Source organism: Sciurus carolinensis, chromosome 1 (assembly GCF_902686445.1).
Source record: "Sciurus carolinensis chromosome 1, mSciCar1.2, whole genome shotgun sequence".
NCBI lineage: Eukaryota > Metazoa > Chordata > Mammalia > Rodentia > Sciuridae > Sciurus > Sciurus carolinensis.
The window spans coordinates 188,728,757-188,751,712 of record NC_062213.1 but is presented as its reverse complement, the minus strand read 5'-3'; the positions used below and the strand labels follow the sequence as shown (position 1 = coordinate 188,751,712).

General features: G+C 44.9%; 1 protein-coding gene, 1 non-coding gene and 1 pseudogene across 4 annotated transcripts in view; all 3 read left to right on the top strand.

Annotated features, from left to right (window-relative positions):
- Positions 1-1,715: 1,715 nt before the first annotated feature.
- Positions 1,716-22,956, top strand: part of Gmeb1 (glucocorticoid modulatory element binding protein 1) — a 54,130-nt gene continuing 32,889 nt past the window's right edge. For 2 of the 3 annotated variants that reach the window (XM_047547717.1, XM_047547697.1), the window contains exon 1: positions 14,867-14,996. The gene's annotated coding sequence lies outside the window, so the exon portion shown is untranslated. Of the gene's footprint in view, positions 1,923-2,044; positions 2,108-14,866; positions 14,997-22,956 lie in introns of those variants that run through there. The other variant, XM_047547708.1, reaches the window with a different exon arrangement.
- Positions 1,759-1,892, top strand: LOC124968733 (U11 spliceosomal RNA). Its single transcript, XR_007105827.1, has one exon. It is a non-coding gene; the product is annotated as a U11 spliceosomal RNA (small nuclear RNA).
- On the top strand, positions 7,703-8,394 carry LOC124981626 (60S ribosomal protein L19-like; annotated as a pseudogene).

The window sequence follows — 22,956 nt, the reverse complement described above, 5'->3', positions numbered from 1 at the left end:
AGGCTGACTTTGAACTTATGAGCCTCTGCCTCAGCCCCTGGAGTCACTAGGATTACAGGCGTGTACATCTGTGACCCAGTGATGATTTGCATTTAAAAAATAATGTAAAAAGAGGGGTGGGAGGGGTGGGGGGAAGGGAAAAAATAACAGAATGAATCAAACAACATTACCCTATGTAAATTTATGATTACACAAATGGTATGCCTTTACGCCATGTACAAACAGAGAAACAACATGTATCCCATTTGTTTACAATAAAAAAAAAATTAGAAAAAACAAATAATGTAGCTAGGTGCAGTGGTGAACATCTGTAATATCAGCAACTTAGTGAGGCCCTAAGCAACTTACTGAGACCTTGTCTCAGAATGAAAAATAAAGAAAGGAGATGTAGGTCAGTGGTAAAGCATCCTTGGGTTCAATCCCCAGTACCAAAAAAAAAAAAAAGAAGAAGAAGAAAGAAAATAAATAACACTGGTGAATTATAGGAGGAGCCCCCAATAGTTGACAGCACCCATCTGTACACTTATACCAGTTTCTACACATCTGCTTCCTATTACAGTATAAGAAACTATTTCTATTTCTGTGTCTCCATTCTCTTATAATTTCTACTCTAAGAAATAGGAGACTCCATACATTATTAAAGCAGATTTAAAAAAATGTCTCAGTCTATATATGGGGGGGGTTAATTCTTGATAGATGTTCTTAGGCAGATCTTTTTAAAATTTTGTACATATAAATACAAAGCTGTAGAAAACATAGTACTGACTTGCACTGGGTGTGCTCTTTGATATTATTTTTTAGTACGGCGGATTGAACCCAGGGTGCTTTGCCAGTGAGCTACATCTCCAACCCTTTTTATTTTGAGACAGGGTCTCACTTAAGTTGCTGAGGCTGACCTCAGACTTGAAATCGTGTCTCAGCCTCCTGGGTCTCTGGGGTTAATGAGCCTGTGTGCTCTTTATTAATGGTATCCTGCTGTACCATATTGGACTTCCTTTTTCTGAACTTTTTAAAAAAATAGCTGTTGAACTACTTCAGTCATTCCAGGTACAGTATTGCTTCATTTTTCGTATTAATGGTATCATGTACCTTATTAAAACTTATGACTCAACTTATTTTGATGGCTAATTCACTCCATCAAAGTACTGCATATAGCATTCCATCATACGAACACACTGTGACATTATGCTTGTTACTTGATGTCACCTAGGAGTTTAGGGTGCTTCCAGTTTTCCCTCTTAAATGGTCTGATACCTCCTATGCACCCCGGCAGAGACCGATCTAGGGTAAATGACTACAAGTGGCCCAAGTTTGCGTATTTGCTATTTTGATGGGTCGGGATTCATGTCTTCCCCAGTTAGGTACCCACAGCCACCGACATGTCTCCTCGCAAGGGCCCCTCTAGTGAGGAGCAACCAACTACAGGAAGGGACCCCACTGCGCACTGCAGCTGGCAGCGCTAACCCGCTTGCTCCCGCAGCGGCTCTTGCTCGCCCCTCTCTGGGCGTCTGCCAGTACCTTCCCAGCAAGCACTGCTCATATTTGCATATTAACTCAAGTCCTTGCCTGCATTCTAAATAAAAATCGAAAAGGCAGTATCGATTGTCTATGCGAACATTTCTCTCCGGCCCAGAAGGTTTTGGAACTCCCTTCTTTGCTTCAGGAACGTGGAATCAGAAGTTCTTTGAGCATTTTTTTCACCTTTACCAAAAGATGAACCGAACACCACCGCCTCTCTGGTTCCGTATTTGACAAGGCAAAAAGGGCTTCTGTCGTGAGTGGCACACGTAGGGCAACTCGATTGCTCTTCGTGCGGAATCGACATCAAGAGATTTCGGAAGCATAATTTTTTGGTACTTGGGCAGCTGGTGATCGTTGGTCCCGGCGCCCTTAAACTTAATCGTATGAAAAGTAGATGAAACGTAAGAATTACGAACTTGAGTGTTGACAATAGGGGTAGTAGGGCTCTTAGGATTCCCTCAGAGGGTGTAATTTTGGTAGGTTAAGTGGAGTTATTCTGCTCCTTGTTTCTGTATTTCTCTAGAAGCTCGGGCACAATTGTAAGTTCAAGGTCAAGATTAAGGAGTAAGTCGGGTCGGATGTCGTGGTGAGTATGAGTCTGGTGGGGAGGATTCGAGGGCTATTTCAATAATTTAGCGACAACTGGAAAAAAGGGGGGGGGCGAGGTGGTGCACGGAGGTTGGGGCAGGAGTATCTTAAATTCAAAAATAGCCTCAGCAATTTAGCGAGACCCTGTCTTAAAAAAAACAAAACAAAAAAAAAAAAAAAACAACGAGTACTGACACCTTATAACTTCCTACAACTTGGATGAACCATGTCTCATGTTTAATGAGACAAGTCAGACGCAGAAAGGGCAAGTATATAATACCACGTACAGGAGGTAACTAGAAAAGTCGAATTCGGAGAAATAATAGTTGTTTCTAGGAGAAAGGAGAGGGGAGGTGGGGTGGAAGTTACGTTCAGTGAATACACAGAATTTCTGTTTGGGATGATGCAAAAGTTCTGGAGATGGATGGTGGTGATTTGTTTGTTTGTTTGTTTATTTATTTATTTATTGTGGTGCTGGGGATTGAACCCAGGGCCCTGGGCTTGCAAGACAAGCATTCTACCAACTGAGCTATATCCCCAGCCCAATGGTGGTGATTTTTGCACAATTTGAATGTCCCTAATGCCACTGAACTATATTTTTTTCTGTTTTTATTTGAATTTTATGTCTTCAAATGGCTAAAAAAAATGGCTAAAAGGGCTGTGGTGGAGTTTGCTCCAGTACTGCCACATAATACATACATACATACATTAAAAAAAAAGAAAAAAAAAGGCGAAGGGGGGCATCCAGGTTGTATCTTACTGGTAGAGTACTTAGCATGCACAAGTCTCTGGGTTCAATCGCCAGCATCACAAAAAATAGATAAGCAAATAAATAAAATTTAAAATCACAACCTTATTCTCATAGCTAAAAAAGTAAAAAGTTTGAGCCTGGGGGGTTGGGGTTGTGGCTCAGTGGTGGAACACTTGCCTAGTGTGCATTGAGGCCCTGGGTTCCATCCTCAGCACCACCTAAAAATAAAATAAAGGTATTGTGTTCACCTACAACTAAAACAAAATATTTTTTTAAAAAATTTGAGACTGGGGATATAGTTCAGTAGTAGGATGTTTTCCTCACACATGGAAGACCCTAGATTAGATCCTGAGCACTGCAACAAACAAATAAAAATGGCAAATTTTATGTTATACATATTTTATCAAATAAAGTAAAATACTGAATAAAAAGCTAAAAACTCAGTCCAGTGGTGGAGCTTGTACTTAGCATGGAGAGACCCTGGGTCAAATTCCAGCAACAAACAAACAAACAAACAAAAATTTAAAAAAGGAAAAGAAAGAAAACTGAAGCCGTACGTGGTAGCACCCACCTACAATCCCAGCTATTCAGGAGGCTGAGGCAAGAGAATTGAAAGTTCAAGGTTAGCCTCCAAAGGGGCTGGCTATGTAGCTCAGTTGGTAGAGTGCTTGCCTTGCAAGCACAAGGCCCTGGGTTCAATCCCCAATTTATTGAGACCCTGTCTCAAAAAAATCAAAAAGGACTGGGAACTTAGTTCAGTGCTTTAGTACCTCCGGGTTTAATCCCCAGTACTGCCAAAAAAAAAAAAGAAAAGAAAAGAAAAGATGGTTCTGTGCACAGTGACACATACTTGTAATCCTAGTGACTTGGAAGCTTAAGGCAAAAGGGTCAGAGTTCCAGGCCAGCCTCAGCAACTTAGTGAGACTCTAAGCAACTTAGCAAGACTGTTTCAAAATTAAAAAAATCATAATAAGGGCTGGAGTTGTGACTCAGTGGCAGAGCACTTGCCTCGCATGTGTGAGGCACTGGGTTCAAGTCTCAGCACCACATATAAATAAATGAATAAAATAAAGGTCTATCAACATCTAAAAATAAATATAAAAAATAAAAATAAAAAGGCATGAGAATGTAGCTCAGTGGTAGAGCACCCCTGGGTTCAATCCCCTGTACCAAAAGTAAAAATTAAAAAAGGCAAAAAAAGATAGTGAAGAAGAAAGATTTTGGGTGTGTCCCTGGCACTGGACTGAGAGGTGGTCACTGGCTTGGAAAGTTTATGTATCATGGGTTGAACACCAGGGGCTCATGCAGCACCTGGTATAGAACAAGGGCTCACAATGGCCCCCTTCACAGATGAAGGACACTGAGGCCCAGATAGGCCTTCACTAAGGCCAGGGGACGGTGAAGGCAGTACTGCTGGGGTGCTGAGTTCTGAAACGTGGGCGGGTACGGGTAGGAAGGGTATTAATAGTAAGACCAACCAGCACTTCCTTTTTCCTTTTCTTTCCTTTTTGCAGTACCAGGTACTGAACCCAGAGAGGTGCCCCACCACTGAGCTACATCCCCAGCCCTTTTCATTGTTTATTTTGAGACACAGTCTCATGAAACTGCCCAGGCTAGCCTTGAGCTTGTGATCTTCCTGCCTCAGCCTTGGGAGTAGCTGGAATTACAGGCAAGTGCCATCATGTCCTGCTCAGTTAGCTTTTCTTTTCTTTTTTGAGGGGTGGGGTACTGGGAATTGAACTCAGAGCACTTGACCACTGAGCCACATTACCAGCCCTATTTTGTATTTTGTTTAGAGACAAGGTCTCACTGAGTTGCTTAGGGCCTCACTGAGTTGCTGAAGCTGGCTTTGAATGTGATCCTCCTGCCTCAGCCTCCTGAGCTACTGGGATTACAGGCATGCACCACCACACCCAGCTTCAGCTAGCATTTCTTGAGTGCTTATTACATTCAGAACAATGTTCTAAGTTATTTTATGTATGTTGATTACCTCATTATCTCTTCACAGTCCTCTACTAGTGAGGTACCACTACCTTCTCCCAGTTTCAGATAATAAAACAGGCTGAAAGCTGAGTATGGAGGTGCATGCCTGTAATCCCAAAGCTTCAGGAGGCTGAGGTAGGAAAATCACAAGTGCAAAGCCAGCCTCAGCAATTTAGTGATGCCCTAAGCAACTTCCAAAGACCCTGTTTCAAAATAAAAAAAATTTAAAAAAAGGGGGCTGGGGAGATAGCTCAGTTGGTACAGTGCTTGCCTTGTAAGCACAAGGCCCTGGGTTCGATCCCCAGCACCCAAAAAATAAATAAATAAATAAATAAATAAATAAATAAATAAATAAAATTTTAAAAAGGCTGGGGATGTGACTCAGTGATTAAGTGCCCCTGGGTTCATTCCCTGGAACTGGGGCATGGGGGAGGGGGGAGAAAAAAGAGAGAAAGAAAGCAGGCCGAAAGCCAGGTGTGGTGGTGCCTGTCTGTAATCACAGCAATTTGGGAGGCTGAGACAGGAGGATCACAAGTTTGAGGCCAGCTTTGGCAACTTAGCAAGGCCTTATGTCACATAACAAAACCCTGTCTCAAAAGATAAAACACTCCAGGTTCAATCCCCAGTATAAAAAAAAAAAGAAAGAAAACAGGCTGAAGCAGAAACTAGTTCAAGGTCACAGGTCCAGCAGGACTTGAGTCTTGTACTCTAGGACTCCCAAACCAGAAATTGGCCTTTTGCTTTTGGCTCTGGCAGTGGACTGGGGGTGAGGGTAGAGCAGAGGCTGGGATGGGGGAGGAGGTGATTCACCTGACTCCATCTAGATTCATCAGGGTTTTTTTTGGGTTTTTTGTTTTGTTTTTTTGTACCAACTGACAGAACTTCCTCCCTTTCTCCCTCTGCCTCCTTTTCTGATTCACTCCCCATCTGTTAGTGGTTTCTGGCTTCTGGGAATGTGGATGATGCAGGAAGGAAGGGTAAGCTGTGGTGGGTAGGGAGATAGACACAAAAGTGCAAGAAGTCCTAAGTAAACACTTTCCAAGTGATTTCTGTGTACCAGGCAGCATTCTAGGGTCTGGGTGTCATCCTGGACTAATATGACTTTGTCCTTGCTCTAATGGAGATTCCACTGTAGAATACATATTGTGGAGGGGGAACGGGTTCAGACAGGAATGAACTACCTAAGAATGGGAGGGCATTACCAAAGAGAGGGAGAGAAACCTGGCGAAACTTGAGACTGTGAGAACAGGGAAGCCCTGGGGGACAGGGAGGAGGCAGCTGGAGGCTGGAGGAAGAGTGTGCCAGGCCTGGGGAAACAGTCCTGGGGAGGACCGTGTGTTGGAGGAACATTGAAGAGGCTGATGGGACACAGCAGAGGAACACAGTCAAGAGAAGATCCCAATACCAGTTCACGAAGGGTCACACAGACTGGTAAGGAGCTCAGGTTGTATTCTAAGGGGACAGAAGGCCAGTGGAAGGTTGAAGACCGAAGATTCAGGGCAGCAGAAAGGAAGTGAGGAGACAAATTCGGAGGCTCTCGCTGGAACCAAGGCAGATAAGAAAGACCCAGACTAAGTGGGGTTCAGAGAAGAGGTATTATAGGGGTCTCTGAGAAGTAACTGAGAGATGGAAGCACTATTCCCTGATGTCGGGACATGGGAGGAGAAGCAGGTTTGTTGGGGCCATCCAAGGAAAAGGATAAAAGAAAGGATGAATTACGCTGTGGGCATGTTGAGTTTGGAGAGTCAGTGGCTGGTGAGGCAGCCAGAGACTGTTCCAGGCTGGAGGTGGACACCTGGGAAGAGAAGCTGCCACCTGGGGACCCTAGGTCACTTCTCTTCATAGACCAGTAATGGAGAACCCAGACAACCTTTTTTGTGTGTGGTACTGAGGATTGAACCCAGAAATGCTCTCACGGAGCTATATACCCCCAGATCTTTTTTAATTTTTTATTTCGAGACAGGGTCTTGTGAAGTTTAGGGTCTTGCAAAATTGCTGAGGCTGGCTTTGAATTTATGACCCTCCTGCCGCAGTCTACAGGGTCTCTGAGATTACAGGGAGGTGCCACTGCACCCAGATGACTCTTGAAGTTTGTTCTGTTTGTTTTAATTGGGCATCAACATTTACAAATTCGGAGATACCAAGTAACAGCCACGATTTCCACCTCCTCTTCCAAATTGGATGCTCTGGCCACCCTGGGCACGGAACTGGGAAGACACAACAAGCCAGCAGAGAAGCTGTCCCCCTCCAGATGACTCAGACTCTTGCTGGTCCAGCCCCACAGGCCTGCTATGGATTCCAGTCAAGGCCCCATCCCGGACATGCTGGAGGGGTAACCTCTGGCCTAGGCAGAAAGGAATTAATGCCACAAAAGAGGAAAAGACGACCTGGAACAGAGACTGGACACCAGACAGGCCCAGTGAGAGTGGCAACTCTGTTGCTGCCCAGTCTCAAAACCACCTGGAGGGGATATTCCCTATTTGAAAGCCCACCTCTGGGAAATTTCCTAGCATTGTGCCAGCATTGAGGACTCAAGTGATGTTGGCTTATTTGACTCTTAACCCTCTGAGCAGCTGGTCTCAGAAAATTAGAATGGTCAGGCCATAGCATGGACTATAGCAAGCAACCCAGATTCTGGCTTTGCTACCACTTATCAACTATGCGACTTCAGTTTTTCTATCTGTGAAATGGGGCACTACTAGTACCTACCTTCTAAAGATTAGATAATTTAATATATATAAAAACTTTGGGGGCTGAGGAGATAGCTCAGTTGGTACAGAAGCACAAGGCCCTGGGTTCGATCCTCAGCACCCAAAAAAAAAAAAAAAACTTTGGCCTTTCACTGCCACAGCCACAGCCATGAGTATGCTCAGGCTTCAGAAGAGGCTTGCCTCCAGCGTCCTCCGCTGTGGGAAAAAGAAGGTCTGGTTGGACCCTAATGAGATCAATGAAATCGCCAGTGCCAGTCTTCATCAGCAGATTCGAAAGCTGATCCAAGATGGGCTGATCATCCGCAAACCAGTGACTGTCCGTTCCTGGGCTAGATGCCGGAAAAATACATTGGCTCATGGGAAGGGTAGGCATATGGGTACAGGTAAGCGAAAGGGCACAGCTAATGCTCGAATGCTGGAGAAGGTAACCTGGATGAGGAGGTTGCGGATTCTGAGGAGGATGCGGATTCTGCGTAGGCTGCTCAGGAGGTACCTTGAATCTAAGAAGATTGACCGACACATGCATCACAGCCTCTACCTGAAGGTAAAGGGGAATGTGTTGAAAAGCAAGTGGATTCTCATGGAACACATCCACAAGTTGAGGGCAATAAGAAGAGGCCGGCAAGAAGCTTCTGGCTGACCAGGCTGAGACCGGCAGGTCTAAGACCAAGGAGGCACGCAAGCGCCGTGATGAGCGCCTGCAGGCCAAGAAGGAAGAGATCATCAAGACTCTGTCCAAGGAGGAAGAGACCAAGAAATAAAGCTCTCCTCTTTTTTTTTTTGCGATGCTGGGGATCGAACCCAGGGCCTTGTGCTTACAAGGCAAGCACTCTACCGACTGAGCTATCTCCCCAGCCCTAAAGCTCTCCTCTTGTGTCTGTACATAGTGGTCTCAGTCCTTGAAATAAAAACAAACTTTATTGGTTTAAAAAAAAATTTTTAAAGACGGCCTGGTACTCAAGACTGGCTATTACTATCGCCGCTGCTCTTGTTGGTACTCGGCATATAGTTAACAAACTTAAGAGCCCTGGTTCTCAATTTAGCTGGCCATCGCAGTCATCTAGGGGCATTTAAAACATATTCATCAGCTGTACCAGGTGTGGCAGCACAAACCTATACTCCCAGCTCAGGAGTATAGGACCTGGGCAACTTAGCAAGACCCTGTCTCAAAAGGGGGCTGGGAGGCTAGAGCTGTAGCTCAGAGGTAGAGTGCTTGTCTAGCACATGTGAGGTGCTGGGTTCGATCCTCAGCACCACATAAAAATAAATAAAATAAAGGTATTGTGCTCATCTACAACTCAAAATATATATTAAAAAACTTTTTACAAAATGGGGGGTTAGGAATGTAGCTCAGTAGTAGAGCATTTGCCTACTAGCATATGCAAGAACCTGGATTCCATCCCCGGTACCACCACCACCAAAAAAAAAAAAAAAAAAGCGGTGGCGCTTGCCTATAACCCCAGCGACTTGGGGGGATGAGGTAGGAAGATCGCAAGTTCGAGGCCACACTTAGCAACTTAATGAGTTCCTAAGCAACTTAGTGAGATGCTATCTCAAAAGAAAAGAGAAAAAAGGACTGGGGATGTAATTCAGTGGTTAAATGCTCCTGGGTTCCATCCTGGTACAAAAAAAAAAAAAAAAATCTAGGCATAGTAGTACATACCTGTAGTTTCAACTACCTGGGAGGCTAAGGCAGGAGGATTGCTTGGGTCAAAAAGTCCAAGGCCAGCCTGGACAACAGTGAGACCTGTCTCAAAAAAAAAGAAAAAAAAATTAATGACTGTATCCCATCCCATCCACAGACATCTTGCCTGAGTTCATCTAGGGTAGTCCCCGATAGTAGTATTTTATACAATCTCCCCAAATGATTTTATGTACACTTAGGTACAGACACTTCCAGTAGAGGGGTAATCAGGAGCATGGGCTCTGGAGGGAACTGTCTATCCTCAGCTCCCACCCAACCACTACCTAGATGTATGAACTTGGGAAAGTTGCTTAACTTCTCCCCTTAAGAGGGATTAATAAGAGGACCTGTGAGGTTGAGGATCTAAGTGTTTAGGGCAGTGTGTGGAGGCTGGCAAGCTCTCAGCAAGCCTGGGCATCACCCCCTTCAGTCTCATTGCTGTTAACACGCTGGCTTGTAGCCATAGGGGGCCCATGTCTAGCTTACACCCACAGTCTCTCTAAGGGAATCTGGGTGTCTTGACATTCCTCACAGACCTTTTCTAACCCTGCTGACGGCTTCCAAAGGTATTTCCACTGTTTGGCTTTTATGTTCACCCAAGTGAACAGAATCATCTCCTCAACAAAATTGCTCTTCAATCAGATCTACCCCTAGAATGCTGGAAGACAGGAACCAGGCTGGTGGCCCAAGTATCCAAATATCCTTCATACTGAGAAAAGAAGAGGGCTGGGGTATCTCAGTGGTAAGGCACTTTGCAAGCATGCGTGAAGCTCTGGGTTTTGAACTTCTGGGTTTGATTCCCACCTCTGGAAAAAAGAGAAAAAAGAGAGAGAGAGAGAGAGAGAGAGAGAGAGAGAGAGAGAGAGAGAGAGAGAGAAAGGAAAGCAAAGCAAAAGGAAGAAAGAAAAAAGAGAAGGAGAAGAAAGTTCAATGTTTAGAAAACAGTGTTTAGTGAAGGAAAAAAGTACAATGTGGAATTGTGTATTTATGATAATTACCAAGGTAAAGGGGAAAATTGTATAGAAAAAAGATTGAAAGGAAATAGCCAGAGGGAAACACAGAACATCACTTCTCCATCCTTTCATGTACTTTGTAATTTTCTTGGTGCTGGGAATTTAACATAGGGGCAATTTACCACTGCGCCACATCCCCAGCCCTTTTTTATTTTGAGACAGGGTCTCCCTAAGTTTCTGAGATACTCGCTAAGTTGTTAAGGAACTTGTGATCCTCCTGCCTCACCCTCTTGAATCGCTGGGATTACAGGCCTGCGCCGCTACCCCAGACTAGCTAAAAAGGAAAAAAGTTAAAAGAGTTGTATCCACTCACTCTCTCTGCACTTGTTCTATTCCACCTGATCCTCTATACTCTGGCCTCCTCTAGAAACCTCAGAGGGGACCCCACCCCTGAAGGATCAGCAGTGACCTCTCATTTGCCAATCCAAGGCTACTCCTTTTCCTTGCCAGGGTTCTCTGCATTTCTAATATTGGTGTTATTCTCTCCTTCTGGAAACTCCCTGACTGCTCAGTGGGTCCATCTCCTTTCCATCCAGGGACACAACTTTTCCCACCACTTCTGGTTGGTGTCTGCAGGTTCCTCAAGTCACGGTGCTGCCTAGGTTTAAGCCTCTGGTCCTCAGGCTCCCTGCACTCTCTCCTGGGCGATCCCATCCACACTTGGCTTTGGTGGTCCCATCTACACAATAGGTCCCAAATTCCAGTCTTGGCCTCTTGCCTGAGACCAGTCAATCCAGCTTCCTCTGGACACCTTCATCTGGAGGTCCCGACAGCACCTCAGGCTCCACAGTTCAAACTGACTCCTCACTTCTACTTTTCCTCAATCCCCAAATTGCCAAACCAACTCTTTAGGCTTTGTTCCTTCAGTTGGGGTGACCCTTTCTCACCTCTGGCCCCCAAAACTGGTCTGTTACTATGTCTTTGATTCCAATTTGGAATAAAGTCTGGAGCACATGGACTCACTGCTGATGTGTTTTCAGGTTTTCTTTCTCTTTCTTTCTCTCTCTCTCTGTCCCTCTGACTCTCTGTCTCTCCTTTCTTTTTTTCCCCCAGGGTTTGAACACAGGGGTGCTGAAACACTGAGCCACATCCCCAGCCACCCGGCTTTTTTTCTTTTTCTTTTGAGACAGGGTCTTGCTAAATTGCTTAGGGTTCTGCTAAGTTGCTGAAGCTATCTTTGAATTTGAGATCCTCCTGCCTCAGCCTCCTGAGTCTGTGGGATTATAGGTGTGCACCACTGACTGCATCAGGCTCTTCTCAGGTTTTAAAGCCTGCAGAGGAAAAAAAAAGCTGAATGCCATGAGACCCATAACATCTCCAAGGGGTATGATTGCAAAGCCAGCAAAGACATCAGCATCATTTTGACACTGCCAAGTTGGAACTTGTAACATGAGCTCCAAATCATGCTTGTGGAGAAATTTTGCAAACACTTCTGCACCAAATATGAAGGACCCTCTGTCATTGTCATTCTAGCTTAAGACTGCTGATGTGCTCTCTTGCCTGGATGATCACAGCAGTCTCCCCACAGATTCCTTTTCCTGGTCTTTCTCCTCTGCAGATTGTTTTGTTTGTTTATTTTGTTGCTGGGGATTGAACTCAGGGCTTCATACATGCTAAGCATGAACTCTGTACCTCCAGCACCCCATCAAGACAATATATTCCCCTCCCCCTGTTTTTTTTTTTTTTTTTTTTTTCAGTACTGGAGATTGAATCAGGGATACTGTACCACTGAATTACATCCCCCCCTTTATTGATTGATTGATTGATTGGTACTAGGGACTGAACCCAGGGCACTTAAATACTGAGCTACATCCCCAGCCCTTTTTCATATTTTACTTAGAGACAGGGTCTCATCGAGTTGTTTAGAGCCTTGCTAAGTTGCTGAGGCTGGTTTTGAAATTGTGATCCTCCTGCCTCAACCTCCTGAGCCATTGAAATTATAGGTGTGCCCAGCGTATATTTAGTTTTGAGAAAGGGTCTTGCTAAATTGCCTAGGTTGGCCTAGAACTTGTGATCCTCCTGCCTCAGCTTCCCACGTAACTGGAATTACAGGCCTGCACCACCATACCTGAGGTTTCATTTTTAAAAAATTTTTCTGATCATTCATTCATCCCAACAACAAACATTTGCCATGCAATGAACTATTTCAAATATTGTGTAAGGTAGGTGATAAAGATTAATGTACAATAGACAAATACATAATCTAGGGAATTTGAAATTGTGAGGATTAGCTACATGCAGCGACACAGCCTATAATCCAAGCTATTCGGGAGGCTCAGGTGGGAAGACAGCTTGAGCCCAGGAGTTGGAGACTATCCTGGGCAATACAGCAAGCTCCCATCTGAACGAACAAACAAAATAAAATACTGAGAGGCCTGGGGATGTGGCTTGGTGGTAGAGCCCTTGCCTAGCATGTTCAAAGTCCTGGATTTGATCCTTAGCACCACAAACAAAAAAAACAGAGGAAACAAATTGTGAAGGTTGTTATACAGGTAAGCACGGGCATGTAAGAGAAAATAACTAGGGCCTGGGGTAGGAGCTCTCACATGCTATCTTTGCCCTGAAATAGTAGGCCCTGATGGAACCAGAGATGGCAAAGATAGAGAACAACGTGGCTGGGACCTGACCTTAGCTGGGAACTAGGGAAGGCAGGAGAAGAATGAAAGATGAGAACCAGCTCTGAAGACAGAGGGAGGAGCTCTCTAGGAAGAGGGAACAGCAAGTGATAAGGTCCTGAGGGGTTCCAGGCACACACAGGAGCTCAAAGTACTCGGAGCACAGTTGGGGAGAAGGCGAGGCAGAGGAGAGGCCAGGAAGGAGGTCATGTGTGGATGCCCTGGTGAGGGATCTGGGTGGAAGTCTAAGTGCAATGGGAGGCTATTAAAGGATTTTTAACAGGGTGGAAACATAATTTGACTTTTTTATCTCCTTCAGAGATTACTTGCCATACGTGGTGCAGATAACATTTGAGGATGGGGTGGATAGGGTGCTGACCACTAGAAAATTTCTGCAGCGGTATAGACTAGTCCTGTGGGCTGGAGCTGGATGTTGGCAGTGCAGGTGGAAAGGACTTCAAAACTCCCATGAGCCAGGTGTGGTGGCAGACACTTGTAATCCCAGCTACTCGGGAGGCTGAGGCAGGAGGGATAGCAAGTTTGAGGCCAGCCTGGATACCAGAGGCAACATAATGAGATCCTGTCTCAACAATAAAAATAAATAAATAACCAAAACCTCTCGAGGGGCTGGGATTGTAGCTTGGTGGCAGTGCTTGTATTTACTATGCTGGAAACCCTGGGTTCAATCCCTAGCACCAAACAGGAAAGCAAACAATCAGACCTGGGTCCCTACCAAAGCAAGATATAGTTCCTTAAGCTGACTATCTGGTACAAGTTTCCCTCTTCAGTCTCATTTCCCACTTACTTTGTCTTTGAACATATTATTATTATTTTAGTACCAAGGATTGAACCCAGGGGCACTTTACCACTGAGTCACATTCCTGGCCCTTTTCATTTTTCTTCTGAGCAGGGTCTTGCTTAATCCCTGAGACTGGCCTGGAACTTGTGATCATCCTGCCTCAACCTCCCAAACTGCTGGCATTATAGGAGAGAGCCACCACTACGCACTCATTTGCTCTTAATAACAATAGCAACCACCTTTGCCCTAGTAACCCTATACTGTAATGAAAGAAGTTCCCGAGCTTACATCCTGGCTATCCCATTTAGCTTCTCCTGTTTTCTTTTTTTTCTAATCTGTCAAATGGTAGTGAAAAGAATCTCATCTATTTATCACGGTTGCTGTGAGGCTTATACTAAACAAAAGCATCTTCCCCAAAGCCTGGTCATGGAAAGTTTTAATACTTGTGAGTTACTATTACTGACCCCAGGAACTTTCCCAAGCACTTCTGATGTATCATCTATTTGATACATACACATTATGGCTTTTGGAAAACAGAGGTTTAGAACTGCCACGTCACTCCTCCAGAGTCGTTGAAGTTCCAATAGCGAAGTCCGGACTTGAAACCAGAACCTCACAAATAGGAGAGCCCCAGCAAACAGACATGAATCAGGTGTAAGGGGCTTGCTGGGCCAGATCCCTGCCTGGTGCCTGGTGATTGAACCCAGGCCCTCGAGCATAAACAAGGGCTCTACCACTGAGGCACATCCCAGCCCTCTTTATCTTGGATCTTAAGTTGCCCAGGCTGACCTGGAACTTGCAATCCTCCTGCGTCGGCCTCCCCAGTCACGGGGATTACAGGCGTGCCACCCCCGCCCCAGCCAGATCTTTTGATTTCAAATTGATAATTGGATGGTAACTTGAAGGTCCGATAAGCTCTAAACTGCATCAAATAGGATTTGGGGAGGTAAACGGGATAGAGTCCTCCAGAGCAGTAGAGAAACCTGGCTGGTCCCCAATGTGGATGAGGTGATTCTTTAATTTAGGCCTCGCAAAGTGAGGTGGGGAGAAGAGTTCCTGGGGTCACCAGCGACCCTCCCAATACTGCCTTTCAAGGTCTCAAGACCCCATGCTCACGAAAAGCCCAAACCCCAAGGCTGAGATTTATCCTCGGCGGGGCTGGCAAATAGGAACGCGTCCCCTTTAAGGCGCCAGCTCGCCGGCGGCGGCGGCCGGAAGTGTTGAAGCCCGGCCTGGCGGCGGCGGTGGCGGTAGCAGCCGTGGCGGCCTCTGCGCATGCTCCGTCGCCCGCCCGCCCTGGCCGCTCGCCGCCCGCCCGCCCGACGGAGACGGTGAGGAGGGGGAGGGGTGGGCGCGCGGGCGCGGGCGCGGGGTGGGGTGGGGGCGGGGGGGGTGGGGTGGGGGCGGGGGGGGCGGGCGCGGGGGCCGCGCGGCGGCCGGCGAGGGCGGGCGGGCGCGCAGGGGGCGGGGGGCTGCTGCCTCCGCGGGCGCCTCCCCACGCCCTGTGCGTGCCGCCGCCGCCGCCGGGGAGCGAGCGGACGTCGCGGCGCCGCGGGGGGGTGGGGGGACGCTGCCGCTGGGTCCGCCCGAGCAGCCGGGCCGCCCCCAGCGCGGCCGGCCGCGCCGCCTGTGCTCGGGTCCCGGGGACCAGGCCGGCGGGGCCGGCGAGCCCGGCTCGGGGTGGGGGGGTCCCGCGCCCCCGGACCCAGGGGCCCGGAAGTCCTGGGCCGAGGGGCCTGGAGGGCCGGAGCGACTCCGGACCGAGATGTCCGGGCGCCCAGGACACGGGCGAGGGGTCGGGGGCGCCCGGGGTACCCCCACGGGCGGGGTCCGTGAGCTCCGGCCCTTCGATGAGTAGCTGGGAGGGGCCTGGCGCCCGCCCGGGAGGAAGCAGAGGGGAGGGAAGCCCCGATGCCGCCCGCGGGAGACCCTCGGAGCGTCGGCGGGCAGCGAGAGCTGAGAGGGGGTCCTGCTGAGGGAAGGAGGGTCCGGCCTTCATCCGAGGGGCGGTTAGAGGCCTCGGCCTTGCAGCCAAAGGGACAGGAGGCAGGTCCTTTTCCAAGGGCAAGGGACAAGGAAGGAGCTCCAAGGGGGAGCGAGCAGGCCCGCAGATGAGGGTCGGTGGAAGACACCTGGAGCCTGCTGAAGTGGGGACGAGAGGGGTCCACCTCTGAGGGACGAAGGCGAGCGTCTCCACCGCAGAGGCAGAGAACAGGGTGGTCCTTTTCAGGTCCTCCCGTTTGAGAGTGGGGGGGAAGACAATTGAGGGAAAGATGAGGGTACCCCTGCTTCTGAAATGACTGGGGACTTGGCTCGGTGTCATCTACTTGAGGCGCCAGAGCGATGAGGCTATGTGAGGGTCTTGGAGAGGGATCCACCAGACTTGACCTAGGGATCAGAGTGAGGCTTGGCTGTCCAAGGAGGAACCCTGAATTCTCTCAGAAACGAGAGAAATAGCAAATACAAAGTGGTGTCTGGAGAAGAACCAAGAAAATGGGTTTTCTTCCTGTCCTTGCCTCTGCTAGTGGTTACCAAAGTACATTTCTGGAATGTTTCTTTCTGTAGGTACTGGGAATTGAATCTAGGGACGCTTTACTACTGAGCTACCTCCTCAGCCTTTTGTTTTTACTTTTTATTTTGAGACAGGGTTTTGCTAATTGCTGAGACTGGCCTCGAACTTGGGATCTTTTTGCCTCAGCCTTCTGAGTTGCAGTGATTACAGGCATGTGCTACCATGCCAGGCTATGGGATGTTTTAATTAAACGGTTGGACTATATCTCTTAATCTGTTAGCTTTATCCCAATTATGTATATTTATTGTTTACTGGTTTAAATGATGACGTATTTACTTCAGCAAACACATTGAATGGCGAACTTCTGAGCTTCACTGGTTTCGTTTGAGCCCTATCCCCTGGACTCTAGTGGGATGACTTGCCAAAGAACTCTTATCCCTTTGCTTCCCCAAATACCTACATAGTCTCCAATTTATAACTTATCCAGAACTTCATTTGCTCTGGATATTTCCCTCATAGCAGTTCCGTGTGGTCTGCCTGTTGACTTCATTACATAGGTAGCACTCTGTACTCTAAATCATCTACTAAATGCATGAAAAGGAGTAAAGAATGCAGGGCGGGGGGAGTGGATTAAAGGACTTTGGCCTCAAGTAATAATAAAGTTTGGACTTAGCAATCTCTCTTTTTTTACTTTCTTATTTATTTTGTTTGTTTATTTTTGATGTGTGGTAATGGGAATTGAACCTGAAGGTGTTCTACCACTGAGCTATGTCCCCAGCACTTTTATTTTTTGATACAAGGTCTCCTAAGTTACCTAGGCTAGCCTTAAATGTATGAGCCTCCTGCCTTAGCCTCCTGAGTCAGTGGGATTACAGATGTATGCCATTGGGCCTGGCTCAACTTGGAAATTTATTTAGAATAGACTGTGTGGTCTAAATGTTACAATAGAGTGTTGAATAAATTATATTCTGGGGTTAGAAATTTTCAGAATATTCCTTTTCAACTACCAATTCCAATATTCTTACAATCATGCAACACTTGTGCTTACTTTAACCATTACATCATGCCATATTTTATTTTTTAAAAGATTAAAAAAAATTTTTTTTAGTTGATGAACCTTTATTAACTTATTTATATGTGGTGCTGAGAATCAAACCCAGTGCCTCACACATGTGAGGCAGCACTGTACCACTGAGCCACAACCCCAGCCCTCATGCCGTATTTTAGTGATTTTTCAGGACACACAAAGATGAATTTAATTCAAGAGTCAGGTGTGGTGGCACCTGCATATAATCCTAGCTACTTGGGAGACTGAGGCAGGAGGACTGCAAGTTTGAGGCCTCTCAGCAACTTAGCAAGACCCTGTATGAAAAAGTAAGAAAGGCTGGGGGTGTAGTTCAGTGGTAGAACACCCCAGGTTCAATCCCCAGTAACAAATTTAATCCAGTTAAATTTTCTGACAGTTTATGCAGTCATGTGCTTACTTTGAAAGTATCTTTTTTGTTTTTGAAAATAACTACCCCCCCTCACCTGGCCCCCCAAGAAATACATATATTTTTTGTACTGGGAATGGAATTCAGAGCCTCACATATGCCAGGCCTGCATTCTGCCCCTGAGTTACCTCCAGCCCCTGAAATCTGAAAATTTCGTGTTTGTTTTCTGTACGTTTCCCTAGAATTAATGTGTGTTTTTACAAGGAATACTCTAAGCCCCTTTCCATGAAATACCCGAAGTATCAACTCACTCATCATGCTATAAGAATTTTTGTTGCTGTAAACAACAGATACTTTTCTATTTATATTCATCTCAAAGAGAAGACCTTGCATTACCAGTGTAGTATATAGGGGGTTTTAGTTTACTTACTAGAAATACGGTATTTAGAGTAATGAGAGATACTCAACCCAAACTTGCTTCTCTAAAGAATGTATGACCTACTGTTAGGCAAGAGTGCATGCCTGTAATCCCAGAGGCTCAGGAGGCTGAGGCAGGACGATCGAGAGTTCAAAATCAGCCTCAGCAAAATTGAGGCACTGAGCAACTCAGTGGGATCTTGTCTCTAATAAAATACAAAAAAGGGCTGGGGATGTGGCTCAGTGGTTGAGTGCCCCTGAGTTCAGTCCCTTGTACCAAAAAAAAAAAAAAAAAGAACGTATGACCTCACATGGTGGCTCATGCCTGTCATCCCAGCAACTCAGGAGGCGGAGGCAGGAGGAATGCAAGTTCAAGACCAACCTCAGCAATTTAGTGAGACTCTGTCTCAAAAATAAAAAAGGGCTGAAATTGTAGCTTGGTGGTACTGTGCCCCTGCGTCCAATCCCTAGAACTGAATACATGGATGATTCTAATTATCTGGATGAAGTTTCAGAAAGTTAGAGAAGCAATCAGAACATTCCTCTTTTGGGTTCTAGGATGTGGGAGGGGTCAAGAGTAGAGTAAAATGTGAGTTCCTATTGAGGAAGGTATTAATCAAGAACTTAGTCAACCACTTAATCAGAATGTTGTAAGGGGACTCAACCTTCAGGTAGAAGGTTGAAATTAGAAGCTACTTTCTAAATCTGCTTCTATAACCCATCAATTTCCCTAAACTATTTTTTTTTAAAGAATTTTTATTGTTTTGGGGGGATTGAACTCAGGGGCACTCGACCTCTGAGCCACATCCCCAGCCCTATTTTATATTTTATTTAGAAACAGGGTCTCACTGAGTTGCTTTGTGCCTCGCTTTTGCTGAGGCTGGCTTTGAACTCTGATCCTCCTGCCTCAGCCCCCGAAGCCACTGGAATTACAGGTGTACGCCACCATTCCCAGCAAATTATTATTATTTTTTATTTTAAACACCTTTTTTTAGTGATAAATTTCACCTGGAATTTATTTTTTATTTATTTTGTGTATGTGGTATTGGGGATCAAACCCAAGACCTGGCACAAATTAGGTGAGCACTCACTGTGTTGTAAACCCATCCCCAGGATTTAAATTTCAAATATATATATATATATAGTATTTTTATTTGTCAATGAACCTTTATTTTATTTATTTATATGTGGTGCTGAAAATCGAACCCAGTGCCTCACACATGCTAGGCAAGTGCTGTACCGCTGAGCCACAACTTCAGCCCTCAAATATATTTTAAGTTTTTAAAAGACTATTATTTGGCATATAGCAAGCTTATGGGAATTATTTTTCCAAAAATGTACTTTACATTTAAAATAAATAATAGCTTAGGTAAATTGATGGATGCTTCTAATTTCAACCTTCTACCCTACGATTGAATCCCCTCTACAAAATTCTCTTATCCTTAAGACAGGGTCTTCCTAAATTGACAAGTCTGGCCTCAAACTTGTGATCCTCTTCTCAGCCTTCTGAGTTCCTGTGCCATGGGGTCCAGCTTAAGTTCTTGATTTGATAAACTTTCCTCAATTTAGAACACATATTTTACCCCAGATTCCTCCTACACCTTAGAATACAAGAAGAATGTGGCTGCTTCTCTAGCCTGAGAATTTATCAAGAGAAGATAATTAAATTAAATATATAATAATAACATGATAGTGTTTGACAGTTAATGAATGACCTGTAAATGTTACCTGATGTTAATTTATTCTCCATTTTTGTGACTCAGGCTTTGAAAATATCTATTGTTTCAGTTATTCTAGGTTCAGATGGCATTTGTATGCTTCCTCATGTCCCTTTTTTAGCTTTTTCTGTGGTTCTTTTTTTTTTTTTTTTTTGGTGCTGGGAATTGAACCCAGGGCCTTATGCTTGCTAGGCAAGCACTCTACCAACTGAGCCATAACCCCAGCCCCCTTTTTTAACTTTTTCTAGACTTAGGAGTCCTAATTGTTTTAGTTCTATTGCAGACATCCAGCTAAACTAGTTTGAAAAATTTTGTTTATAGTTGTGTATGGATAGAATGCCTTTATTTTGTTTTATTTTTATTTTTTATTTTTTATTTTTTATTTTTTTTGGTGCTGGGGATCGAACCCAGGGCCTTGTGCTTGCAAGGCAAGCACTTTACCAACTGAGCTATCTCCCCAGCCCCTTGTTTTATTTTTATGTGGTGGTAAGGATTTGATTCAGTGCCTCACACTAGTTTTTTTTTTTTTTTTCTCAATATTTTTTAGTCGTTGATTAACTTTTATTTTATTTATTTATATGTGGTACTGAGAATCGAACCCAGTGCCTCACACATACTAGACAGGCACTCTTCCACTGAGCTACAACCCCAGCCCCTAAAATAGGTTTTGATTCCTGCTTTTTTCTTCCTAGTTTTGAATCTTAAATTTTCAGAAGTTCAGATTGTATGCTATAATATCACATAAATTCCTTTCTTCTTCTTGGATATAACAGTGTTATACACCTCTTTCCCTTCTCTTGTCTCTTGTGAGCAAGTATTGCTCCTTTTATATCAAAAAACCAAAACCTGTGCCTGATGTGAAATAAACTCAGTAAATGTTTGTTGAACTGCTTGTAAATGATGGGCCATAGCTATTCAACTTAGCCTAGGTGCCTAAGCAAATTTATATTCCCTTAGAGAAATAGAAAATTCTAGAAATCTTTAGGGTAAGGTATCATTCATTGAACAAAAATGTCTACTTTCTATGTGCCAGGCTTCTTTAGAAAGGCCCCAGTCTGACTTCAGTAGATGTAAGTCTAATATTTGAAAACCTTTATTACCCCTCTGTGTCTTGGGTACTGTGATAGGCACAGGGGAACTATTGAAAAGTAAAAGGAATATTTAGCTGGGTATAGCAGTGCACATCTGTAATCCCAGCTACTCTGGAGGAATTTGAGACCAGCCTGAGTGACATAGTGAGAACATGAGGCCCTGTCTCCAGAGAAGAAAAAGGAAAGGAAGGAACAAACAACTGGTGAGGTGGCATATGCCTGCAATCCCAGCAATCTGAGGGACTGAGACAGGAGGGTTGCAAATTTGAGACCAGCCTCAGCAACGTAGCTAGATCCTGTCTCAAAATGAAAAATACAGAGCTGGGGGATGTAGTTCAGTAGTAGATTGCCCCAGGGTTCAATGCTCAATACCCAGTGTGCGCGCGCGCGCACACACACACACACACACACACACACACACACACACAGAAGAAACAAACAGCTTTTTTTTTTTTGGTGTGGGAGGGTTACTGGGGATTTGACACAGGGCCTTGCACATGCAAGGCAAGTGCTCTACCACTAAGCTATATCCCAGCCCCCCAAAAAAAAGAAAAGGAAAGAGAGAATAAAAGAGAAGCAAAGAAAAGCAATTTTTTATAATTGATGTAAAACTTGATGGGGAGAAACTGACAAAGTGAGGTAATGGTTGTGACAGGGTACTGCAGGTGCTGAGGGAGCAAGAACAAGTTGTTTTTTGTTTTGTTTTGGTATCAGGGATTGAACCCAAGATTACTTAAACCACTGAGCCGTGTCCCAGCCTTTTTATTTTTTATTTTGAGACATGGTCTCACTAAGTTGCTGAGGCTGGCTTTTAACCTGTGATCCTCCTGTGTCAGCCTCCCAAGCTGCTGCGATTACAAGCATGTGCTGCCACATCTGGCAGGAACACAAGTTTAAACCTAGACAAGGTCACAGAAGACCTCCGCAAAGTAGCGATGTTTTAAATACTTCACAAAAAATGTTAGCAGGAACTAGCCAAAAGGAAGAAAAAGGGAATTCTAGGTAGAGGAAATAAGCGGGAAGGCTCAGGTGAAGAAATAAGGCATATTTGAGAAATTGGAAAAATTTGATCATAGGAGCCCACTGTGAAAAGAACCATGAGAAATACTGTTAGCAAGGTGGGTAGAGGACAAATTTAGAGGATTTTGTAAGCCAAATTAAGCTGTTTGCACTTTATTCTAATAGCAACAGGAATACACTGAAGCATTTTTAAGTGAGAAAACGGCCTCTGGCCTTTAGTAGGATTACTTTGACTACTTTGTGGAGAATGAATTGGAGGAGACCAAGACAGAGATTAGCATAGTGAGAAGAAGCAGCTGGAAAAACCCAGGTAACAGAGTGTGGTGTCCCAGATATGGTGGTGGAAGCACAGATGGAGAATGGGAGGATGATTAAAAGAGGGAGGTAGAATGGATAGGATTTGGTGGTTGATTGGATTTAGAGAAGAAAGAGAGGAGTCAAAAATAACTCCTTGGTTCTGGCTTGTGAAAATGGGTGAAGGGTAGCACCACTTATGGAGGCAAGAAATACAAAAGCAGGTTTGAGAAAGAATATCAGTTCAGTTTAATGTGCCTATAAAATATTGTAGAGGCTGTTGAATATATAGGGGTATGGAATTTGTGAAAAAAGCCCCAAATATGAGGAATTTTAACTAGATCATATACAAACGAAATTGATTAATCCATTATATATCATTGCCTAAATGAGCAGGGCAATTTAGCAAGACTATCTCAAAATTAAGAAGAAAGGATTGGGCACATACTTCAGTGGTAGAACACTTGTCTAGCTAGCATGCATGAGCCCCTGGGTTCAATCTCCAGTACTGCCAAAAAAAAAAAAAAAAAAGAAAGAAAGAAAGAAAGAAAAAAGGTGGGGGTGATAAGACAGCATCTGTCTTCACAAAGGTACAGTGCAGTTAGGGAGATAAATGTCTGCTCAGTTAACTGCAATACAAGGCAGTGTAAACACTGGAAGGGAGCTACAAACCAGATGTTAGGGAAATACAGAAAAGAAAAATGACTTGACAGTTATCTTCATGGAGAAATGGGCTTTGATTTGGGCCTTGAAGGGAGAAGGAAATGAAGGACAAAGCATTTAGGGCTTAAAGGATAACAAAGGCA